General features: G+C 44.4%; 1 pseudogene; it reads right to left on the reverse strand.

Moving 5' to 3' along the window:
* Positions 1-5189: 5189 nt before the first annotated feature.
* On the reverse strand, positions 5190-8519 carry LOC105521257 (annotated as a pseudogene).
* Positions 8520-15300: the final 6781 nt, after the last annotated feature.

The following is a 15300-nucleotide window of genomic DNA, read 5'->3' on the forward strand; positions in this document are numbered from 1 at the left end:
GCTTTGTTTACCTACTTAAGCCTCAGCAATGGCGGGCGCCCCTCCCCCAGCCTCGCTGCTGCCTTGTGGTTAGATCGCAGACTGCTGTGCTAGTAATCAGGGAGGCTCCGTGGCCGTGGGACCCTCCCGGCCAGGTGTGGGTATAGTCTCCTGGTGTGCCCGTTTCCTTAAAGCGCAGTATTGGGGTGGGAATTACCCTATTTTCCAGGTGTTGTGTGTCTCAGTTCGTCTGGCTAGGAAAAGGGATTCCCTTCCCCCTTGCACATCCCAGGTGAGGCAATGCCTCGCCCTGCTTCAGCTCTCGCTGGTCGGGCTGCAGCAGCTGACCAGCACCAATTGTCCGGCACTCCCCAGTGAGATGACCCCAATACCTCAGTTGAAAATGCAGAAATCACCGGTCTTCTGTGTTGCTCTCGCCGGGAGTTGGAGACTGGAGCTGTTCCTATTTGGCCATCTTGCTCCACCCTCTCCAGGAGCTGCTTTTTAAAACCCAAAACAGTGGATTTCATGTGACAGCTCTTTGGGGAAGAGGTAATATCATGGGGTGCTGTGTGAATTATACAATAAAAAGTTCTCAGTATGCAGGCCTTCCATCTACCTGGTGTTGATTAAAACACCTGCCCCCCATTAGAGAACTTGAGTTAAGGTGTATTATTTTAACAGATCAAAACTCTGGGAAAATGTCTCATTAATCCAGTTTTTTGTATTATTTAATATTTAAACTCATTTCAGGCTGAGCAAATTTAGACAAAGCTTTTCTCATCCAGTCATACACTAGCGCTGGGAAAAGGAGAGAAAATCCTATTTAATTTGGTTTTGTGGTTCCTCCAGGTGGGTTACACAGCAAGATTTGAGAGTTGTACCCTTCATTCTGAAGTCCAAGTGGCTGCAAAAACATTTCAAGAGTTCCTCTGGCAAGGTGGCAAGTCAGTTTCCTTTTAGAACTAAGACTCTTGTCACTTGAGGAAAAAAAATTTTTTTCTCCAGAACCTTTTAGAAACTTGTTCATTTGTTCATGTGATGAAAAATATCTGCTACACGGGCTCGTTTCTATAGCCATTCTTCATTTTTAAAGCACAGCACTCAGCAAAAGCTGGCTTACTGTTTTCTTGTAAGTACTCTGGCAATTCACCTTTGAACTCAAATATCCTGTACAGAGCTCTTCCTCGAATAAGCCACTGGATGTGCATGGTGCAGATCTGTGTGCTGTTTGTCCAGGTTTTTGTTTTGGGTTTTTTAAAAAACATTTTTACATAAATGGGTCTTTGATACAGGTAAGCGTTATTCAGAACTTCACTGTATCTCCAAGTTTTTGATAACAGCATCTCTGTGAAGAAAGCAGTGTTACAACGTCAACGTCAGGATTTTTTTGTTATTGTTAATGAGGCAAACTTATCATAGAGACAATCACCCACGGGGCACCAGGAGTACCGATGACAGACTCTGGTTATAAGATATGATGACACAACATTATAGATTGGCCTTTGTCTCGGGAGGCTCCTAGCAATAGAAAAAGTTTTCTTTGTATTTCATCATTTATAAATCTTACAAATGCTACAACATGACAAATACTAGTGAAACCCGTTGACTCATCAACCTGGATAGAGAAGCTGCTGCTTTTCAGTTAATGACACAAAACCTTTTTAGCATCATATGAGATATCTTCAGTAATTCAACTTATTGAGAATAAAGTCTTTTCAATTTTGTACTACATCATGCCCCAGCATTTTAATTTTATTATTAGATTCTCACCAACCATGCACATTTTTCTTTTCTAAGTTCTGCTGCAAAATGATTTGCTTCCTAAACCTTTTGACTGAATGTGATTTTTGAACAAAAGCCTTATTGTTTTGATGTTCCAAAAGCCATTTAAAATAATAAATATTCTTTCTGGTCAAGTGGCTGTGACTTATAGTTACAACTGCTAGTTTTGTAAGTTTCATGCCACAGAAAATGCACAATGGGATAGGACAGCTTGGACCAAGTCCATATAAAACCCTTGAGAAGTAGCCTTCTTTATAAAGACATAACAAAGAGAATTTCTTTGTGTCCCTTGTTGCACTCGTATACTGAAGTATCCTCAGAAGACTGAAATTCTTCATCACCAGCCTTATCAGAAATGTCTGTAGCTCTATGCCTAAAACGCCTAAAATGGGCCTCTTCTTTCTCACATCTTGCCTTCCAAAATTGTGGCACTGGACTGTCAGGTTTGTTACACACAAATCTTAATAAAATATAGAAACAGACATAACCAAACAAGAAAATCACGATAGTACACTAACTTCACTAAACAATTCACTTCTAACTTATATGACCCACATTTTTGCAATGTTTACAACAAAGTGGCAGGAGGAAAGCTGAGCTGTGGCATGTAAAAACTCCTTCCTTAGAACGAAAATTTCCCTCTGATTTTCTACTTCACAGTCAGTTTACTCCCATAAGTCAGCTGGCACTGCAGAAGAGGAGCCTAGGAGAGGCCAACGTCCCCCTCCTCCCATCCTCCTCTCTGTGCAAAAGTAGCATATGGGCCCGCCTATACATACTACCATATGGGGCTGAAAGATCCCTAATACAACTGTTAATAGGCTACAAAGTCATTGTTCGCTACTGTGAGAACAGCATTATGCAGCACACAAATAAAAACCAGTATTTTTAGTCACAATTTTAGGTGGAACCCCAGCAACATCTTGTAGAACCACAGTTGAGAAACCCACCTCCAACACCAAATGACCTCCTAGGAGAGGTCATTTTCATTTGATTTGGATCCTTCTGTGACTTGACTTGCAAGGTCAGGTTTGGCTCCGCCCTCATTTACCACCTGTGGCTCAGACATTGGTTTTGTCTGCCCCAGCTGCTCGTTATTCTCTGGTATGACCTGCTGGTTATTTTTTCCTTCTGCTGGGTTCTTTTGATCTGATTTGCCAGCAGATTCCGATTTAGCTTCTTTCCCATTTCCCTGCTTTGGGTTAAATTTTGATGGATCCTTAGGGCTCTTCACCACCTCCTGGAGACTGTATTTTTTGAACATGTAATCTATCAGAACACTCAGGCAACAGACAGCTTTGATGATTTCTACCTACACCGTGTACTGTGGATTGGTGAGATGTACTTTATTTTCTGAGTTAAGGGTGCCCACTAATCCCGTAACAAAAACAGAAAACCATGTAGCTGAGGAGGATACCATTAAGTTTGATAGATACAAAAAATCTTTCATCCCTGTTTCTCATTAAAACAAGATATATACTAATCCATTCTTCTAAGTGGACTTCAAATACTCTGAACTCTTGCAATAAATAAATACAAATGAAACCCTAAGACATTTAATAAAGTACTTTTCTCCAAAGAAAATTCACTTCTGAGTTAAAGATTTTATCCAACTACCAGAAAATCTCATATCCAACAAATTGAAATCAGTTAGATTTAATATTATTTTAACAACATTTTAATATAGTTGTCCTACATTCAAAAATGTAAGACTTAAATTTTTAAAAAGTCCTTAAAAACAAGAACAAGTGGCCAGGTGTGGTGGCTCACACCTGTAATCCCAGCACTTTGGGAGGCCGAGGCGAGCGGATCACGAGGTCAGGAGATCGAGACCATCCTGGCTAACACAGTGAAACCCCGTCTCCACCAAAAATGCAAAAAAAAAAATTAGCTAGGCGTGGTGGTGGGCGCCTGTAGAACCAGCTACTCGGGAGGCTGAGGCAGGAGAATGGCGTGAACCCGGGAGGTGGACCTTGCAGTGAATCAAAATCACGCCACTGCACTCCAGCCTGGGGGACAGAGCAAGACTCCCTCTCAAAAAAAAACCCAAAAAAACCCAAGAACAAGTGTTTACCATTGAACGTCTATGGAAAATCACTAAACGCCTATGGAAAACTATACCTGCCAATTCTTTGATAACGTCTTCTCTATTCACGTAACTGTTATTTTGAGATTTGTACACAATCTGAAATGTCCCTTTGTTTGGAGCTTTAAACCAGGGTTCCAACCATGTTTCTGCACACATTTTCATATCTTCTAATAAAGTGCCTGAGATGGGTTAACATTCATAGAATAACTGAAGTCTTCTTCTTCTTGGTTTTGTACATATCCTAGGGAATACGATGCACCACTTTCTCACAAAATTAGCCAGGTGCGAGGGCAGGTGCCTGTAATCCCAGCTACCTGGGAGGCTGAGGCAGGAGAATTGCCTGAACCCAGGAGGCGGAGGTTGCAGTGAGCTGAGATCACGCCACAGCACTCCAGACTGGGCCACAGAGTGAGATTCCGTCCCCCCCCCCCCCCCCAAAAAAGCTTGAACTCTAAAATGAATATTTACTGGCAATTACATAAGTTGACAGAAGAAGAAATTCTCATAATAAATTTTAAATGAATCTACTTACTCATTTTTCTAACTAATATTTCTTTAGTGCCTAATATGTACTTATACTGTATGTAATATTTGGACTTTTCATCATTATTATCGCTTACACTAGAAACAACTGTTTACGTAGACATGTTGTTAACATTTTTGTGATGTCCTGAGTTTTCAACCATAACATCATGCTCTTGTATTCCTAGAACAACAACTATCAGAGTAATAAACATTAAACAACATATACTTTTTTATAAAAAAAAGCACACACACAAAAAAAACCTGTGAGTCACTTAAAAAGATTTAATTAATCTATTAGCTAAGTTAGACAGAAGTCTAAATATCAGACCCAGGAGGAATCCCAGAACCATGCTGGGCACAAGATCATGAAGAGGCAGTCCTCAGGCTGCAACCTGCCTACACACAAGTCTACTTGGGACTGCTCCAAAAATGTTTAAATTAGTTGGTAACATTGGAAAAATAAAAAAACTCCAGATTTCCAACTTCTTTTGAAAAATTGGAAGATCTGGCCCTACATTCCCAAACAGCAACAGCTGGCTGAAGTGGAGTAGCAGCTGCTCCTTTCAGACAGAACAAGCACTCTGGTTCTACCTTAAGTTACATATGAAGGAAACAGCAAAGCCAGGTTTCCACTCCTAAGCCAATGTTATGTCCACCGCCTCGACCTCATTCTACCTCTCCACAGGCCTACTGCTAATACAGTGTATAGAGGCTGCGATCAAATGCCTAACTGAGCCATGCCCAAGAAGCCATCTTGTAAGCAGTATTCTCTGAGACAGGAAGATACCCAGATGTTATGGAATCAATAATCTTAACAAGTATCAGCCATACCTATCCCAAGTGTCCTGATGAAGATAAACATTATTTGCTCCACTTTCCACTGCCTGGAATCTTCTTAGCCTCATCTCTGTAGATGCCTTAATGTCATCAACTTCTTTCTTCAAGGCAGCCTCCACATCACCACCTTCTCCCTCACTTCCAGAGGGCTGCTGATCCTTGCCTGTAAACTGTTTGCATAAAACTAATGAACAGAAATGACATAACAGCTCACATTTAAACACTATAATTAACTACTTATGTGAAATCTGTGGAGGCAGGTGGCTCAGTATTGACTTCTGTTTGTTTTTGGATGGAGTCTCACTGTCACCCAGGTTAGAGTGCAGTGGTGCAATTTTGGCTCACTAAAACCTCTATCTCCTGGGTTTAAGCAATTCTTCTACCTTAGCCTACCGACTAGCTAAGACTACAGGCGCAAGCCACCATGGCCAGCTAATTTTTATATTTTTAGTAGAGATGGGCTTTGGCCACATTGGCCAGGCATGATCCACGCGCCTCAGTCTCCCAAAGTGCTGAGATTACAAGTGTGAGCCACTGAGACGGGCCCAATAATAAAACTTTTTATTACAAGACTGAGATACCACTCCCTTCAAAATGTGGAGGAAGAAGGGAGTTCCCTCAGACTATGGTTATGTAAAATCTGAAAATGTTTTTAAAAACATCTTGGCAGTTTTTGAGATGGAGAGAAATACGCTGAGCAGATAAATCATTTCAGGGTGGACCTTAACGCCTTTACCAGATATCTCTGTGCCTGACACGACACCGTCCTTTTAGTGAGATTAGACCAAATACTTGTGGAATTAAAAACTCTTACTCTTGTTCTACTTAGGAACAAGGCACAGAAATACATTGTTCAATAATTTTGGCCAGGCATGGTGGCTCGGGCCTGTAATCCCCAGCACTTTGGGAGGCAGAGGTGGGCGGATCCCTTGAGCCTAGGAATTTGAGACCATCCTGTGCAACACGGCCTGAGAACCTGTCTCTACAAAAAAATTAACTGAGCGTGTGGTGGCACACGCTGTAGTTGCAGCTACTCGGGGGCTGAGGCAGAAGGACGGCTTCAGCCCAGGAGGTGGAGGTTGCAAAATCAAGCCACTGCACTCCAGCCCCCAGCTTGGATGACAGAGCAAGACCATTTCTCCCGAGACCAGCTCAGTTGGGGAACCCTAACCCAGCGGCGCTAGAGGAATTAAAGACACACACACAGAAATATAGAGGTGTGAAATGGGGAGCCCCGAACAGAGATTTACCCACATATTTATTAACAGCAAACCAGTCATTAGCATTGTTTCTATAGATATCAAATTAACTAAAAGTATCCTTTATGGGAAACGAAGGGATGGGCTGAATTAATTGCAACAGGAACATGCCCTTAAGACACAGATCGCTCATACTTTTGTTTGTGGCTTAAGAATGCCTTTAAATGGTTTTCCGCCCTTGGCGGACCAAGTGTTCCTTGCCCTCACTACCGTAAACCCACAACCTTTCAGTTTGGGCGTTAGGGCCATTATGGACATGTTACAGTGCTGCAGAGATTTTATTTATGGCCAGTTTTGGGGCCAGTTTATGACCAGATTTTGGGGGGCTTGCTCCTAACATGTTTCCAAAAACAAAACAAAACAAAAAAACAGAATTTGCTCAAAGTACCGGTGTAGACAGGACATGTATCTGTTGCTCAGTTTTCTGTCCCCCCATGCCCAGTGGGATTCCCCATCAGGCACTAATAATTATACACATTTACAGAAACTTTATACCACTATGCACTTTATGTATATAAGGAACTCTCTAGCCAATCTTAAAAGTATTCTTTTTTATCAAGCTCAGCAGCATCAAGTAATGGGTCCATGTTTGAGTCCCCGAGCTAGTAAAGGATAAGCCTTGAATTCAAATTCCTTCTGTATTACCCTTCTTCATTTAGTCCCTCACTGGGCATGTGTGTAGTGGTCCAGATAAGCCAATAATATGATTTCCATTGAGACCGGCCCAATTCAAGTCTTAATAACAATAAGACTTTGGGTGTTATTGGTAAACAAGTTTTTACTTTCTTTTTTCTTTGAGACAGAGTCTCGCTCTTGTGGCCCAGGCTGGAATGCAATGACGCAATCTCGGCTCACTGCAACCTCTGCCCCCCACCGGGCTCAAGTGATTCTCCTGCCTCAGCCTCCCTAATAACTGGGATTACAGGTGCGCACCTGTAAACTAGCCAGCTAATTTTTGCATTTTTGGTAGGGACGGGGTTTCACCATGTTGGCCAGGTTGGTCTTGAACGCCTGACCTCAAATGATCCACCCGCCTCGGCCTCTCAAAGTGCTGGAATTACAGGTGTGAGCCACTGGGCCCGGCCTAAAATGTATCTTAAGTGCAATAACTAGCATTAGTACTAAACCTATTATTTCAGAGATATTATTGCTTCAGGCAAACACATTATTACTGCCAACTTCACAAAGCTTTCCTGAGAAGTGTGTTTCTAAAGGAGCTTCAGCACACCGCCTGGCACTCAATGAACAATCAATAAGCAGCAGCTAGGCCGGGAGAGCGGCTCACGCCTGTAATTCCAACACTTTGGGAGGCAGACGCCGTAGGATCGCTTGAGTCTAGGATCTGGGACCAGCCTGGGCAAAATAGTGAGACCACCTGTCTACAAAAATACAAAAATCAGGCAAGAGTGGTGGCGCACACCTGTAGTCCCAGCTACTATGGAGGGTTAGGGAGGAGGATCGCTTGAGCCCAGGACGTCAAGGTTGCCCTGAGCTATGATATCCTCCGGCCTGGGCAACAGAGCGAGACTCTTGTCTCTAAAATAAAATAAAATAAAATAAAAATAAGTGGGAGCTACTTAATGTGATTAATGATGGAAAGAAAATTTTAAAGTACTTCAAGCACAAAACCGATCCCCCCCCTCCCGCCCGAGTCTGCGAGCGCCACAGGGGTAGGTGTGGAAACGCCGGCGAGGCCACGCCCCTACAAGCTTCAGGCCAGAGACACAAGGCGCGCAACCCTATGCCCGCAGCCGGCCCTCCAGCCTTCCCTCCGCCCCTACCCCAAGGTCTGCCGGCCGCCCGCCCACGCAAGACCGGTACCTTTTCTGGCCCATACATGTCGTCGTCTTACTCGCTGAGCAGGCTGTAGGCCTCCATGCACTTGCACTCATTCATTCTGCAGATGATGAGGATGCCCTATAGCCCGTGCTCCAGCTGCCGAGGCCCACCAGAGTCGCAGCGGAGTTCGCTCCGCCAGCACATACTGAGCTTGCCTTTCTCTTCTCGCCGCCAGGCTGAGTAGGCTGCTGGGCCGAGGCCGCCATGGTGCGTGCAAGCTGAAAGGAAGGAGAAGGGTGTTTCTCCGCAACTGTTGGCTTCCTCACCTCTACCAGAATGGATGGTGACGTCAGACATAAGCAAAGGCCTCCCCTAGCCGGCCTCCAAGCCTCCTTCCCTGCTGCTCGGTTCCTAAAACCTTGGTTAACCACCAGAGAGAGGCGTGGAGCGAGACCGGCACAAGCCCCGCCTTCTCCCCCACCCCTGCCCCGCCTCTGGCCGGATGCTGAATCCGGTAGCGGCAGCATAGCAGCCATTCCGGAAGTGGTAGCAGTGGCTCTCTCTCCAGACCCTTGAAGCTGGCTCCATCCTCTTAGCTTCCTCCAGCCAACCTTAGTACCTGTTCCTCCAGCCTCCCTGTATTTCTAGTTACCCAAAAGGCTTCCAATAAATTCCATTTCAGCCTCAATTTTCTAGGCTATGTTTTTAGTTGATTTATAACCAAGAATGTTGGCTGGGTGTTAAGTGTTTCACACTGCTTTCTCTGCGGGGTTTTTTTTTTTTGAGATGGAGTCACCCCAGGCTGAAGTGCAGTGACATGATCTTGGCCCACTGCAACCACCGCCTACCCAGTGCAAGAGATTCTCCTGCCTCAGCCTCCCAGTAGGTGGGATTACAGGTGCATGCCACCACACCTGGCTAATTTTTGTATTTTTAGTAGAGACTGGGTTTCACCATATTGGCCAGGCTTGTTTCGAACCCCTGACCTCAGGCGATCCACCCACCTCATCTCCCAAAGTGTTGGGATTACAGGCGTGAGCCACAGCGCCTGGCCCTCTGTGGCCTTTTTAGCCATAGTTTGGCAACTATCAAGTTACTATCTTTTTAAAAATCATTGAAAATATGCTACCTTTGAAGAATGTGTTTAAATGCAAGTGCTTCCCATACTGCTCTTCAGGCACTCAGGTACAAAGTTGTTACCAGATTTAAGTTCCTACAAAGTCCTAAAAGAGATTTTGGTGGTTAATATTGAGTGTCAACTTGATTGGATTGAAGGGTACAAAGTATTAATCCTCTATGTGTGTGTGTGGGTTTTGCCAAAAGAGATTAACATTTGAGTCAGAGGGCTGGGGAAGGCAGATACACCCCTAATCTTGTGGGCATAATCTAATCAGCTTTGAGTGAATATAAAGCAGGCAGAAAATGAAAAGGAGAGACAAGCCTAGCCTCCCAGCCTACATTTTTCTCCCGAACTGGATGCTTCCTGCCCTCAAACATCGGACTCCAAGTTCTTCAGTTTTGGCACTAGGGCTAGCTGTCCTTGCTCCTCAGCTTGCAGACAGCCTGTTGTGGGACCTTGTGATTGTGTAAGTTAATAAAATCATACACACACACACACACCCTGTTAGTTCTATCCCTCTAGAGAATACTTACAGATTTTGATACTGCAACCACTGCCTCTCCGGTGCAAGCGATTGCACTCTAGAAGTGGTTCTAGAGGAACAGAATATTAAGGATGGAGTTCTTTGTTTGTTTTAGGTTTCTGGAGTTGGATGCCTAATATGATTAGACCCCAAAATGCCAAGGACTCTACTTCTAATACTATGGAGAACACTGACAGTCCTTGGTGGAAACTGTTTAGAGAGTTATGCAAAATAAATGCATTTGATACTCCTGATTCACCATTCGTGAGAGGCAAGGGGATTAGTGATTCTGTACATAATATCTTTGACCATTTGTGGAGGACCAAAGAACATAATGAGGCTGGTTGGTTACTCCTAAGTTCAGTGGAAAAAGTGATGAAAGAAAATGATGAGCTAAGGGATTCTGTCTCCCAGCTTCAGAAGCCGATACTGAGTCTTAAATCTGCTAAAATTGCCCTGAGTGAGAATCTTATTTCCTGTAGAGAAAGTACTAAAATTGTGGAAAAACAGACACAAGCTCTTATCCTGTGAGTGGCTGACCTGCAACAAAAGATGCATGCACAGCCTCACCAGGTGTCTACTGTTAAAGTGAGGATATTGACTGGAAAAGAATGGGACCCTGCAACTTGGAACGGGGATGTGTGGGACGACCCTGATGAACTTGGGAACACTGAGTTTGTAAACTCTGATGAACCTTTCTTTCCAGAAGGAACAGTCTCCCCATCCCCACTAGTGGCAACATCCCCTCCTGGACCCATGCTGCCATCAGCCTTTCCACCTTTGTCTGAAGAGATAAACCCTGTGCTGCCGGAGGCAACAGTGATGGCCTCCCCTGAGGCAGTTGCCAGGCAAGATAATGTTGATTCTCCTCAGAAGCTGCCCCCAACACCTCTGTTTGCTTCTAGACTTTAGACTGAAGTCCTGGTGGCCCCTAGTGGTGAGGTTGAGAGTGTGATCCATGAGGAGGTGTGCTACATTCAAAAACAACTGTTTGAGTTCTCTAATTTACATAAACAGCAATCTGGAGAACAGGCATGGGAATGGATATTAAGGGTACAGTATAATGGTGGAAGGAACATAGAGTTGGATCAGGCTGAATTTATTGATTTAGGCCAACGAAGTAGGGACTCTGCATTTAATGTTGCAGATCAGGAAGTTAAAAAAGGTTCTAATAATATATTTGCTTGGTTCGCTGAAATATGGGTTAAAAGATGGCTCCCGTGAGTGAGCTGGAAATGCCTGATCTCCCTTGGCTTAATGTAGAGGAGGGGATCCAAAGGCTTAGGGAGATTGGGATGGTGGAGTGGATTAGTTATTTTATACGTACTCATCCCAGCTGAGAGGGTCCAGAAGATACACCCATAAACTATGACTTGTGAAATAGATTTGTGAGGGCAGCACCTGCATTTTTGAAGAGCCGTGTAATTTCCCTTCTCTGTATGTCAGATCCAATGGTGGGAATCTAATCACAGTCACTCAACTACGAAATTTAAATACAATGGAAATAATTGGGTCCTGAGGTGGCAAGGGCCAAGTGGCAGCACTCAAAGGCAAGGTGGGCACAGCTACCATAATGGACACCAGAGGCAAAGCAGCAATCAGAATAGTCTGACTCGTATAGAGCGCTGGCATTGGCTAATTAATCATGGTTCTACTTGTATGTTCAGTACAGAATCTGGGTAGGAGACACTCTTAGACCCTCCTCCTGTTCTGACCTTACTCCCTATTCAGACTTCCTACCTTATTCTCTTGTTACCCAGCATCTTCAGGGAACAGATGTCCTGACACTGAAACTTGGTCTCCTGACTTGATTCCCAATATCTGCTGCCTTCAGAGTATGTGTCATATGATTAAGACCCCAGGTTCGAAAGTCAAACCAAGTTCAAATCCTGGCTTTGCCATGACCTGGCTGTGGAACTCTAAGTAAGTTACCTAAGCCAAGTTTTAGGTTCCCTGTTCGATTTTAAAAAATTAATGGAGATAATAATAATACATTATTGGTTATTGAAAATATCCAGTAAGATCAGGCATGACAAGTGTTTAGCTCACAGTCACTGTTCAGTTAATGTGTACTTAAAAACAGCTAGTTTCAGACTCATGGACGCCTGTTTGCCTGTTTTTTCTTGTTGGTATGAGTATCCATCCCTCCATCTGATCACTTAACCTCATTATTTGTCTATCATTCTCTAATTTCAGTGGTTCTTTTATATTTCTGACTTACTGAAAGCTGTTTAATCCTTTTACTCAGGAGGTGAAAAGGGAATTTTATTTTATTTTTCCTTTTCATAGACCTTCTCTGTGGACACGGGAATTTAAAAAAATATATAGTATAAAGTAAAATAACATAAAATGCATAAGACCTACATGCCTTACCTCTGCCAACTGGTTTCTGCCTCACATTTGATTGAATGCCATCCCATCTTTCACTGGCTTTGTAGCCTCACTGGCAGCTTTCATCACACCCAGACACTATATAAGAAACTGACCCAACAGCCTGATCTTCCAGGCTGGAACCCAACTTTGAACCGCTGCGAACTTGAGTCTGTCCCTGGAGAATTCACATTTAGCCTGGCCCCTGTACCTACTCAACCCTGCTGAGTGGGAAGAACTGATCCCCGCCACCTCTAATTCATTGCATCCCACCAGTGTCTGGGTCCCAGTTTTGACATACATGTTTCTCTAAGGCAAACTTGGCATTTTGTGAGCCTGTGTTCTTAAGGGCAAAAGTGAATGAATCTCTTTCCCTCCAATTTTCTCCTCCAATTTTATACTCTATACATACAAGTCTTTCTCTCTAAACTTTTTCTGGTGTTTTGTGGGTACTTCCTTCCCACTCCCTTGAAAATTGGTTGAATAATTTATGTCCCAATGTAATTGTTTTATGATTTAGTTCTCCTTCTTTGAGCACTTCTAGATCATTCGCCTGCTTCTTACTTTCACTTTAGTCAATGCTCCAAAGAATAAATCTCAGTTTGATAAGTTAGAGAGAAATACTTCCATTTACAGCTCAAGTCAAACTGTGGACTGCATACTCCACCAGTGCGGAACACTAGTCTCAAATAAAACACTAAGAAGTATAAATTTCAAGGTAGGTATAGTGTACATTTAAGAGTTTCGCCAAGCGTGGTCACTCTTGTCTGTAGTCCTAGCACTTTGGGTGGCCAAGGCAGGTGGATGGCTTCAGCAAGAGTTTGAGACCAGCCTGGGCAACATGGCAAAGCCCCATCTCTACAAAAAATTCAGAAGTCAGTGAGCCAAGTGGTGCATGCTTGTGGTCCCAGCTAATGGGGTGACTGGGGTGGGAAGATCACTTGAGCCTGGGAGGTCAAGGCTGCAGTGAGCCTGGTGGCAACACTGCACTCCTACCTGGGGGACAAAGTGAGACTCTGTCTCTAAAAATAAATAAATAAACACATAAATACATACATAAATAAATAGTCTAGGATGACTGGGCTATAGACTCTCTTTCAGCACAAATGAGGCCTAACGAAAAATTACATGACAGGATTACCGGCAAGATGGTCAAACAAGAACAGCTCCGGTCTGCAGCTCCCAGCGAGATTGACGCAGAAGGCGGGTGATTTCTGCATTTCCAACTGAGGTACCCGGTTCATCTCACTGTGACTGGTTGGACAGTGGGTGCAGCCCAGGAGGGCAAGCCGAAGCAGGATGGGGCATTGCCTCACCCGGGAGGTGCAAGGGGTTGGGGAATTTTCTCCCCTACTCATGGGAAGCTGTGAGGATCTGAGCCTGAGGAACTCCGGCACAGATACTGGGCTTGTCCCATAGTCTTTGCAACCCGCAAACCAGGAGATTCCGTCTGGTGCCTACCCCACCAGGGCCCTGGGTTTCAAGCACAAAACTGGGTGGCCATTTGGGCAGACACCGAGCTAGCTGGAGGGGTTCTTTTTTTCCATACCCCAGTGGCACCTGGAACACCAGTGAGATAGAACTGTTCGCTCCCCTGGAAAGGGGTGCTGACGCCGGGGAGCCAAGTGGTCTGGCCTGGCGGGTCCCACCCCCATAGAGCCCAGCAAACTAAGATCCATTGGCTTGAAATTCTCGCTGCCAGCACAGCAGCAGTCTGAAATCAACCCAGGACGCTGGAGCTTGCAGAGAGGGAGGAGCATCCACCGTTGCTGAGGCTGGAGGAGGCGGTTTTTATGCTTACAGTATAACAAAGCCACCGGGAAGTTCGAACTGGGCAAAGCCCACTGCAGCTCAGCAAGGCCGCTACGGCCAGACTGCATCTCTAGATTCCTCCTCTCTGGGCAGGGCATCTCTGAAAAAAAAAAGGCAGCAGTCCAAGTCAGGGACCTGTAGATAAAGCCCCTATCTCCCTGAGACAGAGCACCTGGGGAAAGGGGTGACTGTGGGTGACGCTTCAGCAGATATAAACTTTCCTGTCTGACAGCTCTGAAGAGAACAGCGGACCTCCCAGCACAGCATCCATGCTCTCCTAAGGGAAAGACTGCCTCCTCAAGTGGTCCCTGACCCCTGTGTATCCTGACTGGGAAACCCCTCCCCATAGGGGCTGACAGACACCTCATACAGAAGAGCTCTGGCTGGCATCTGGAAGGTGCCCCTCGGGGACAAAGCTTCCATAGGAAAGATCAGGCAGCAATCTTTGCTGTTCTGCAGGCTCTGCTGGTGAGACCCAGGCAAACAGGGTCGAGAGTGAACCTCCAGCAAACACTAGCAGACTGGCAGCAGAGAGGCCTGACTGTCAGAAGGAAAAACTAACAAACAGAAAGGAATAGCACGTTCACTCAAAGACCTCATCTGAAGGTCCCCAACATCAAACACCAAAGGTAGATAAATCCACAAAGATGGAGAGAAACCAGTGGAAAAAGATTGAAAATTCCAAAAACCAGAACATCGCTTCTCCTCCAAAGAACCACAACACCTCACCAGCAAGGTAACAAAACTGGACGGAGAATGAGTTTGACTAATTGACAGAAGTAGGCTTCAGAAGGTGGGTAATAACAAACTCCTCCAAGCTAAATGAGCATGCTCTAACCCAATGCAAGGAAGCTAAGAACCTTGAAAAAAGGTTAGACAAATTGCTAACTAGAATAACCAGTGTAGAGAAGAACATAAATGACCTGATGGAGCTGAAAAACACAGCATGAGAACTTCATGAAGCATACACAACTTTCAATAGCTGAATTGATCAAGGAGAAGAAAGGATATCAGTGATTGAAGATCAACTTAATGAAATAAAGAAAGAAGACAAGATTAGAAAAAAAAAAGAGTTAAAAAGGAGCAAACAAAGCCTCCAAGAAATATGGGACTATGTGAAAAGACCAAATCTACATTTGACTGGTGTACCTGAAAGTGACAAGGAGAATGAAACCAAGTAGGAAAACACTTTTCAGGATATTATCTAAGAGAACTTCCCCAA

This window comes from Colobus angolensis, unplaced genomic scaffold (genome assembly GCF_000951035.1).
Source record: "Colobus angolensis palliatus isolate OR3802 unplaced genomic scaffold, Cang.pa_1.0 Scaffold11, whole genome shotgun sequence".
Lineage (NCBI taxonomy): Eukaryota > Metazoa > Chordata > Mammalia > Primates > Cercopithecidae > Colobus > Colobus angolensis.